The sequence below is a fragment of the Oncorhynchus gorbuscha genome, unplaced genomic scaffold, assembly GCF_021184085.1.
Source record: "Oncorhynchus gorbuscha isolate QuinsamMale2020 ecotype Even-year unplaced genomic scaffold, OgorEven_v1.0 Un_scaffold_3432, whole genome shotgun sequence".
Taxonomy (NCBI): domain Eukaryota; kingdom Metazoa; phylum Chordata; class Actinopteri; order Salmoniformes; family Salmonidae; genus Oncorhynchus; species Oncorhynchus gorbuscha.
In genome coordinates, this window is record NW_025747666.1 from 38,669 (window position 1) to 49,325 (window position 10,657).

Genomic DNA, 10,657 nt, shown 5'->3' on the forward strand with positions numbered 1-10,657 from the left:
AACATAGTGGAGACCACCTCATCTAACATAGTGGAGACAGTAGATACACACCTCTAACATAGTGGAGACAGTAGATACACACCTCTAACATAGTGGAGACAGTAGATACACACTCATCTAACATAGTGGAGACAGTAGATACACACCTCATCTAACATAGTGGAGACAGTAGATACACATCTCTAACATAGTGGAGACAGTAGATAACATAGTGGAGACAGTAGATACACACCTCTAACATAGTGGAGACAGTAGATACACACCTCATCTAACATAGTGGAGACAGTAGATACACACCTCATCTAACATAGTGGAGACAGTAGATACACACCTCATCTAACATAGTGGAGACAGTAGATACACACTCATCTAACATAGTGGAGACAGTAGATACACACTCATCTAACATAGTGGAGACAGTAGATACACACCTCTCTAACATAGTGGAGACAGTAGATACACACCATCTAACATAGTGGAGACAGTAGATACACACCTCTAACATAGTGGAGACAGTAGATACACACCTCTAACATAGTGGAGACAGTAGATACACCTCATCTAACATAGTGGAGACAGTAGGTACACACTAACATAGTGGAGACTAACATAGTGGAGACAGTAGATACACACCTCTAACATAGTGGAGACAGTAGATACACACCTCTAACATAGTGGAGACAGTAGATACACACCTCTAACATAGTGGAGACAGTAGGTACACACCTCTAACATAGTGGAGACAGTAGATACACACCTCATCTAACATAGTGGAGACAGTAGATACACACTCATCTAACATAGTGGAGACAGTAGGTACACACTCTCTAACATAGTGGAGACAGTAGATACACACCTCTAACATAGTGGAGACAGTAGATACACACCTCTAACATAGTGGAGACAGTAGATACACACCTCTAACATAGTGGAGACAGTAGGTACACACCTCATCTAACATAGTGGAGACAGTAGATACACACATCTAACATAGTGGAGACAGTAGATACACACCTCATCTAACATAGTGGAGACAGTAGATACACACCTCTAACATAGTGGAGACAGTAGATACACACCTCTAACATAGTGGAGACAGTAGATACACACCTCTAACATAGTGGAGACAGTAGATACACACCTCATCTAACATAGTGGAGACAGTAGGTACACACTCATCTAACATAGTGGAGACAGTAGGTACACACCTCTATCTAACATAGTGGAGACAGTAGATACACACCATCTAACATAGTGGAGACAGTAGATACACACCTCTAACATAGTGGAGACAGTAGATACACACCTCATCTAACATAGTGGAGACAGTAGATACACACCTCTAACATAGTGGAGACAGTAGATACACATCATCTAACATAGTGGAGACAGTAGATACACACCTCTAACATAGTGGAGACAGTAGTACACACCTCATCTAACATAGTGGAGACAGTAGATACACACCTCTAACATAGTGGAGACAGTAGGTACACACCTCTAACATAGTGAGACAGTAGATACACACCTCTAACATAGTGGAGACAGTCCCTCTACATAGTGAGACAGTAGATACACACCTCTAACATAGTGGAGACAGTAGATACACCTCTAACATAGTGGAGACAGTAGATACACACCATCTAACATAGTGGAGACCTACACACCTCTAACATAGTGGAGACAGATACACAGGTCACCTCACATATGCTGTCCAGACTGTCCAACATAGTCTGATGACTGTCACCTCTAACATAGAGAGACACAGATAGGACTCATGTCCCTCTGACTAACATGAGTGGAGACTGTCCCTCTGCTGACCAGTACTGTTCTGATGACCTGTCCCTCATGAACATTTGAACATAGTGGACCGTCCCTCTCCCTCTGACCCCTCAGACAGACCTGTCCCTCTAACATAGTGGAGACTCTAGGTACACTGTCCCTAACATGTCCCCTCTGAGACCTGTCCCTCTGAGACCTGTCCCTCTGAGACTGTGAGACCTGTCCCTCTGTCCCCTCTGATGACATAGTGGAGACAGTAGATAAATAGTGGAGACCTGTCCCTCTGACCCATCTGAGACAGTCCCTACACCTGTCCATAGTGAGACCTGTCCCTCTAACATAGTGGAGACAGTAGATACACACCTGTCTAACATAGTGAGACTGTCCCTCTGACCCATCTGGAGACCTAGTCACCTCTCTAACATAGTGGAGACTCTGAGACCACCTCTGAACTGTGGAGACCTGTCCCTCTGACGACCTGTCCCTCTGTGACCTGTCCCTCTGACAGACCTGTCCCTAACATAGTGATGACAGTGTACCCTCTCATCTAACATAGTGGAGACCCTCTGACACACCTCTAACATAGTGGAGACTGTCCCTCTAACATAGTGGAGACTGTACACACCTCTAACATAGTGGAGACAGTAGATACACACCTCTAACATAGTGGAGACAGTAGATACCACCTCATCTAACATAGTGGAGACAGTAGATGAACGCCTGTCCCTCTGTCCCTCTGATGACCTGTCCTAGACGACCTGTCCCTCTGACGACCTGGAGACCTAGGTCCCTCTCTAACATAGTCCCTGGAGACCTGTCCCTCACCCCTCTAACATAGTGATGACCTGTCCTCTGATACCACCTCATGACCTGTCCATAGTGACCTGTCCCTCATGACCTAACATCCCTCTGATGACCTGTCCCTCTGTACACCCTCTATGACATGTCCTGGAGACTGTCCCTCTGACACACCTCTACCCATAGTGGAGACAGTCCCTCTACACACCCTCTAACATAGTCTGAGACCTGTCCCTCTGTCCCCTCACACCTGTCATCTAACTGTCCTAGTGGAGACAGTCCCTCTGATACATAGTCCTCTGAGACTGTCCCTCTGACCTGTCCCTCTAACATGTCTGACGACCTGTCCCTCACACCTGTCCTCATAGTGGAGACAGTAGATGACACTCTGATGACCTGTCCCTCTAACATAGTGGAGACCTGTCCCTCTGACACCTCTAACATAGTGGAGACAGTCCCTCTGACCTCTAACCTAGTCTGACCCCTCAGAGTGTGACCTGTCCCTCATGACCTGTCCCTCTGAGACCTGTCCCTCTGAGGTGACCACCTCTAACATAGTCTGACCTGTCCCTCTGATGACCTGTCCCTCTGATGACCTGTCCCTCTGACCCCTGTGTGACCTGTCCCTCTGATGACCTGTCAGCAGCAACTCTGTCCCTCTGGCGGGGTCGCTCTGATGACCTGTCCCTCTGATGACCTGTCCCTCTGGCCCCTCTGACACACTGTCCCTCTGACCCTGCCCCTCTGACACCTGTCCCTCACACACACACCTGTCCCTCTGACACCTGTCACACACACTGATGACCTGTCCCCTGTCCCTCTGATGACCTGTCCCTCTGACACCCTCACACAGGTCCCTCTGACCCTGATACTGATGACCTGTCCCTCAGAGAGACCTGTTCTGATGACCTGTAATCTCATGACCTGTCCCTCTGATGACCTGTCCCTCTGATGACCTGTCCCTCTGATGACCTGTCCCTCTGACGACCTGTCCCTCTGACCTGTCCCTCTGTCCCTCTGATGACCTGTCCCTCTGATGACCTGTCCCCTCTGATGACCTGTCCCTCTGACCCCTCTGACGACCTGTCCCTCTGATGACCTGTCCCTCTGATGACCTGTCCCTCTGACCCCTCTGACCTGTCCCTCTGACCCCTCTGACGACCTGTCCCTCTGACCTGTCCCTCTGACCTGACCTGTCCCTCTGATGACCTGTCCCTCTGACGACCTGTCCCCCTCTGATGACCTGTCCCTCTGACGACCTGTCCCTCTGATGACCTGTCCCTCTGATGACCTGTCCCTCTGATGACCTGTCCCTCTGACGACCTGTCCCTCTGACCCCTCTGATGACCTGTCCCTCTGACCCCTCTGATGACCTGTCCCTCTGACGACCTGTCCCTCTGACGACCTGTCCCTCTGATGACCTGTCCCTCTGTCCCTCTGATGACCTGTCCCTCTGATGACCTGTCCCTCTGACTGACCTGTCCCTCTGACGACCTGTCCCTCTGACCCCTCTGATGACCTGTCCCTCTGATGACCTGTCCTCTGACTGACCTGTCCCTCTGATGACCTGTCCCTCTGACGACCTGTCCCTCTGATGACCTGTCCCTCTGACCCCTCTGACGACCTGTCCCTCTGATGACCTGTCCCTCTGACCCCTCTGGACGACCTGTCCCTCTGACCCCTCTGATGACCTGTCCCTCTGTCCCTCTGATGACCTGTCCCTCTGATGACCTGTCCCTCTGATGACCTGTCCTCTCTGACCTGTCCCTCTGATGACCTGTCCCTCTGACGACCTGTCCCTCTGACGACCTGTCCTCTGACCCCTCTGATGACCTGTCCCTCTGTCCCTCTGATGACCTGTCCCTCTGACCTGTCCCTCTGATGACCTGTCCCTCTGACCCCTCTGACGACCTGTCCCTCTGACGACCTGTCCCTCTGACCCTCTGACTGACCTGTCCCTCCTCTGACGACCTGTCCCTCTGTCCCTCTGACGACCTGTCCCTCTGATGACCTGTCCCTCTGATGACCTGTCCCTCTGTCCCTCTGACCCTCTGATGACCTGTCCCTCTGATGACCTGTCCCTCTGATGACCTGTCCCTCTGACCCTGATGACCTGTCCTCTGATGACCTGTCCCTTCGACGACCTGTCCCTCTGATGACCTGTCCCTCTCTGACGACCTGTCCCTCTGACGACCTGTCCCTCTGACGACCTGTCCCTCTGACGACCTGTCCCTCTGACGACCTGTCCCTCTGACCCCTCTGACGACCTGGCCCTCTGACGACCTGAATGTGTGGTACAGCGTCTCACTCCGTGAGTGTGTGTGTGTCTGTACAGTGTCTCACAGTGTCTGTGTGTGTGTGTGTGTGTGTGTGTGTGTGTGTGTGTGTGTGTGTGTGTGTGTGTGTGTGTGTGTGTGTGTGTGTGTGTGTGTGTGTGTGTGTGTGTGTGTGTGTGTGTGTGTGTGTGTACAGTGTCTCACCCCGTGTGCGTGTCTCACTCCAGGCTGAGCGCCCTGGCTGTTCCCGGCGGCGGCCAGGCGGTCCCAGAGCTTGGCGGGGACGTTGTCCAGGTGACAGGATGTGGTGATGGCGGAGGAGTGGAGCGGGGTCAGGTAGGGAGGAGGGACAGAGGGCCACCCGGTGGTCAGGAGGTCTATTACAACCAGCTCCTCCTCCAGTAGCACCACGAGGGCTTTAGGATCATCATAGTCTGGGAGAGGAAACACACATTATTAACACAGGGGGTCAGGTAGGGAGGAGGGACAGAGGGCCACCCGGTGGTCAGGAGGTCTACTACAACCAGCTCCTCCTCCAGTAGCACCACGAGGGCTTTAGGATCATCATAGTCTGGGAGAGGAAACACACATTATTAACACAGGGGGGTCAGGTAGGGAGGAGGGACAGAGGGCCACCCGGTGGTCAGGAGGTCTATTACAACCAGCTCCTCCTCCAGTAGCACCACGAGGGCTTTAGGATCATCATAGTTTGGGAGAGGAAACACACATTATTAACACAGGGGGTCAGGTAGGGAGGAGGGACAGAGGGCCACCCGGTGGTCAGGAGGTCTACTACAACCAGCTCCTCCTCCAGTAGCACCACGAGGGCTTTAGGATCATCATAGTCTGGGAGAGGAAACACACATTATTAACACAGGGGGGTCAGGTAGGGAGGAGGGACAGAGGGCCACCCGGTGGTCAGGAGGTCTATTACAACCAGCTCCTCCTCCAGTAGCACCACGAGGGCTTTAGGATCATCATAGTCTGGGGAGAGGAAACACACATTATTAACACAGGGGGTCAGGTAGGGAGGAGGGACAGAGGGCCACCCGGTGGTCAGGAGGTCTATTACAACCAGCTCCTCCTCCAGTAGCACCACGAGGGCTTTAGGATCATCATAGTCTGGGAGAGGAAACACACATTATTAACACAGGGGGGGGTCAGGTAGGGAGGAGGGACACAGGGCCACCCGGTGGTCAGGAGGTCTACTACAACCAGCTCCTCCTCCAGTAGCACCACGAGGGCTTTAGGATCATCATAGTCTGGGAGAGGAAACACACATTAACACAGGGGGGTCAGGTAGCCTAGCGACGAGGAGGGCCAATCCCAGAGCAGACTAGGTGAATAATTATTATTATTTAAAATCGGTAGATGTGCCCTTGAGCAAGGCACTTAATCCTAATGGTGTCTGTGAGTCGCTCTGGAGAAGTGCGTGTCTCTCTCACCGTGCTCCGGGTCAGTGGTGTGGACGGTGAAGAAGTCTATAACTCTGGATGTGAAGTCTAGAGTGACGTGTTGTTTGTCCTGTTGGATGGTCACACAGTGACGGTCTCCGTAACTGGCCCTGGGCATTCCTCCACTGTAGAGGACTACTGACACCTACACGAGAGACAGACAGACAGAGAGACAGAGAGAGAGAGAGGGGCAGTGAGGGGCAGTGAGAGAGGGGGCAGTGAGAGACAGAGAGAGAGGGGCAGTGAGAGACCGAGAGAGAGAGGGGCAGTGAGAGAGGGGGCAGTGAGAGACAGAGAGAGAGAGGGGCAGTGAGAGACAGAGAGAGAGAGGGGCAGTGAGAGACAGAGAGAGAGGGGCAGTGAGAGACAGTGAGAGAGAGGGCAGTGAGAGACAGTGAGAGAGGGGGCAGTGAGAGACAGAGAGAGAGGGGCAGTGAGAGACAGAGAGAGAGGGGCAGTGAGAGACAGAGAGAGAGAGAGGCAGTGAGAGAGGGGGCAGTGAGAGACAGAGAGAGAGGGGGCAGTGAGAGACAGAGAGAGAGAGAGAGAGAGGGGCAGTGAGAGACAGAGAGAGAGAGAGAGAGGGGCAGTGAGAGAGAGAGAGACAGAGAGAGAGGGGCAGTGAGAGAGAGGGGCAGTGAGAGACAGAGAGAGAGAGGGGCAGTGAGAGAGGGGGCAGTGAGAAAGAGGGGCAGTGAGAGACAGAGAGAGAGAGGGACAGAGAGAGAGAGGGGCAGTGAGAGAGGGGGCAGTGAGAGAGGGGGCAGTGAGAGAGAGAGAGAGAGAGAGGGGCAGTGAGAGACAGAGAGAGAGAGGGGCAGTGAGAGACAGTGAGAGAGAGGGGCAGTGAGAGACAGTGAGAGAGGGGGCAGTGAGAGACCGAGAGAGAGGGGCAGTGAGAGACAGAGAGAGAGAGGGACAGAGAGAGAGAGGGACAGAGAGGGGGCAGTGAGAGAGGGGGCAGTGAGAGAGGGGGGCAGTGAGAGACAGAGAGAGAGAGGGGCAGTGAGAGACAGAGAGAGAGGTGGCAGTGAGAGACAGAGAGAGAGAGAGAGGGGCAGTGAGAGAGAGAGAGACAGAGAGAGAGAGGGGCAGTGAGAGAGAGGGGCAGTGAGAGACAGAGAGAGAGAGGGGCAGTGAGAGAGGGGGGCAGTGAGAAAGAGGGGCAGTGAGAGACAGAGAGAGAGAGGGGCAGTGAGAGACAGAGAGAGAGAGGGGCAGTGAGAGATAGAGAGAGACAGTAGATACTGATAGTGTTACCAGAATGGACCCTAGTGACAGTAGATACTGATAGTGTTACCAGAATGGATCCTAGTGACAGTAGATACTGATAGTGTTACCAGAATGGATCCTAGTGACAGTAGATACTGATAGTGTTACCAGAATGGACCCTAGTGACAGTAGATACTGATAGTGTTACCAGAATGGACCCTAGTGACAGTAGATACTGATAGTGTTACCAGAATGGACCCTAGTGAAAGTAGATACTGATAGTGATAGATAGTGGTCCTGACTCCTCACCCTGACTGAATCGTCCTCCATAAGATCTTGTTGATGGCTTTACAAGGGAACGGACCTAAGACACAACGAGACAGATGACAAGTAGTTAAAAACCTGTTGAATCTAGGGGGCACGATTTTCATTTTTGGAAAAATAACGATCCCAAAGTAAACAGGCTATTTTGTCAAGACAAGATGCTGGAATATGCATATAATTGACAGCTTGGGATAGAAAACACTCTAAAGTTTCCAAAACTGTAAAAATATTGTCTGTGAGTATAACAGAACTGATATTGCAGGCAAAAGCCTGAGAAGAATCCAATCAGGAAGGGACTCTTATTTAGAAAGCTCTGCGTTCCTATGCGTCCCTATTGAGCAGTGAATGAGATATCAACCAGATTCCTTTTTCTATGGCTTACCTAATGTGTCTAGTGTCACAATACATAGTTTCAGGCTTTTATTTTGAAAATGAGCCTGAACGTCAACATTGCATCAGTGATCAGCTGGAGTCTCTCAGAGTGTTTTGTGCGTAAGAGACAAATGCGCCATTGTTTCTCTCTAGCCTACTAAGAAGCCACCTGTCCCGGTTGATATATTATCGAATAGATATTTGAAAAACACCTTGAGGATTGATTATAAACAACGTTTGCCATGTTTCTGTCGATATTATGGAGCTAATTTGTAATATTTTTCAGCGTTGTCGTGACCGCAATTTCCGGTCTAATTCTCAGCCAAACGTGAAGAACTAACGGAGTTATTTCGGCTACAAAAATAATATTTTGGAAAAAAGGAACATTTGCTATCTAACTGGGAGTCTTGTGAGTGAAAACATCCGAAACCCATCAAAGGTAAACAATTTAATTTGATTGCTTTTCTGATTTTCGTGACCCAGATTGCCTGCTGCTAGCTAGGCATAATGCTATGCTAGGCTATCGATAAACTTACACAAATGCTTGTCCTTGCTTTGGCTGTAAAGCATATTTTCAAAATCTGAGATGACAGGGTGATTAACAAAAGGCTAAGATGTGTTTCAATATATTTCACTTGTGATTTCATGAATATGAATATTTTCTAGTAATATTTATGTCTGTTGCGTTATGCTAATTAGTGTCAGTTGATGACAACGCTCCCGGAACCCGGGTAGTTACAAGAGTTTTAATGAGGTCCCAAGGGAACGGACCTGAGACACAACGAGATGACAAGGAGTTAATGAGGTCCCAAGGGAACGGACCTGAGACACAACGGGCAAACTGACAATGAGTTAATGAGTCCCAAAGGAACGGACCTGAGACACAAACGAGACAGACGTACAAGGAGTTAATGAGGTCCCAGCGAACGGACCTGAGACACAACGTAGAATGACAAGGTTAATGAGGTCCCAAGGAATGGACCTGAGACACAACGAGACAGATGACAAGCGAGTTAATGAGGTCCCAAGGGAATGGACCTGAGACACAACGAGATGACAAGGAGTTAATGAGGTCCCAAGAAACGGACCTGAGACACAACGAATGACAAGGGTAATGAGGTCCCAAGGGAACGGACCTGAGACACAACGGTGAGATCGACGGAGGTTAATGAGGTCCCAGGAACGGACCTGAGACCTAACGAGACAGACGACAAGGAGTTAATGAGGTCCCAAGGAACGGACCTGAGACACAACGAGATTACAAGAGTTAATGAGGTCCCAAGGGAACGGACCTGAGACACAACGAAGACAGATGACAAGGAGTTAATGAGGTCCCCAGGGAACGGACCTGAGACACAACGAGATGACAAGGAGTTAATGAGGTCCAAGGACAACAAAGTGTGTATGTAGGGGTTAGGGTGTGTGCCAGGGTTAGGGGGGGGGTGCATGTCTGTCTCACCATAGGGGATGGCGGACACAGGCTGGTGTGTGTACGTGTTACCACTGGCAACAGCCCACACGCTGTACCCCCCGGTCGCTATGGGAACTGACGAAGGAGCTACCGAACGTTCCCACACCAGGGACTCCAGCTGCTGCAGACACACACACACACACACACACACACACACACACACACACACACACACACACACACACACACACACACACACACACACACACACACACACACACACACACACACACACACACACACACACACACACACACACACACACACACACACACACACTGCGTTTAGCACGTGGTAACAGACACACACTGCATTTAGCCATGACAGTCACACAGACAGAAACACTGCATTTAGTCAGATTGTGACAGTCACACACTGCATTTAGCGTGTGTAACAGAAACACTGCATTTAGCCGTATTGTGACAGACACACACTGCATTTAGCCGTATTGTAACAGTTACACACTGCAATGATTAGTAACAGTCACACACTGCATTTGCCCGTGTGTGACAGTCACACACTGCATTTAGCCGTGTGTAACAGTCACACACTGCATTTAGCCGTGTGTGACAGACACACACTGCATTTAGCCGTATTGTGACAGACACACACTGCATTTAGCCGTATTGTGACAGACACACACTGCATTTAGCCGTATTGTGACAGACACACACTGCATTTAGCGTATTGTAACAGACACACTGCATTTAGCCGTGTGTAACAGACACACACTGCATTTAGCCGTATTGTAACAGACACACACTGCATTTAGCCGTATTGTGAAAACAGTCACACACTGCATTTAGCCGTATTGTGACAGACACACACTGCATTTAGCCGTATTGTGACAGACACACACTGCATTTAGCCGTATTGTAACAGACACACACTGCATTTAGCCGTATTGTAACAGACACACACTGCATTTAGCCGTATTGTAACAGACACACACTGCATTTAGCCGTATT

General features: G+C 50.3%; 1 pseudogene; it reads right to left on the reverse strand.

Annotated features, from left to right (window-relative positions):
* LOC124027654 overlaps positions 1–9,764 on the reverse strand; it is a 48,111-nt pseudogene extending 38,347 nt beyond the window's left edge.
* Between the last annotated feature and the right edge of the window lie 893 nt (positions 9,765–10,657).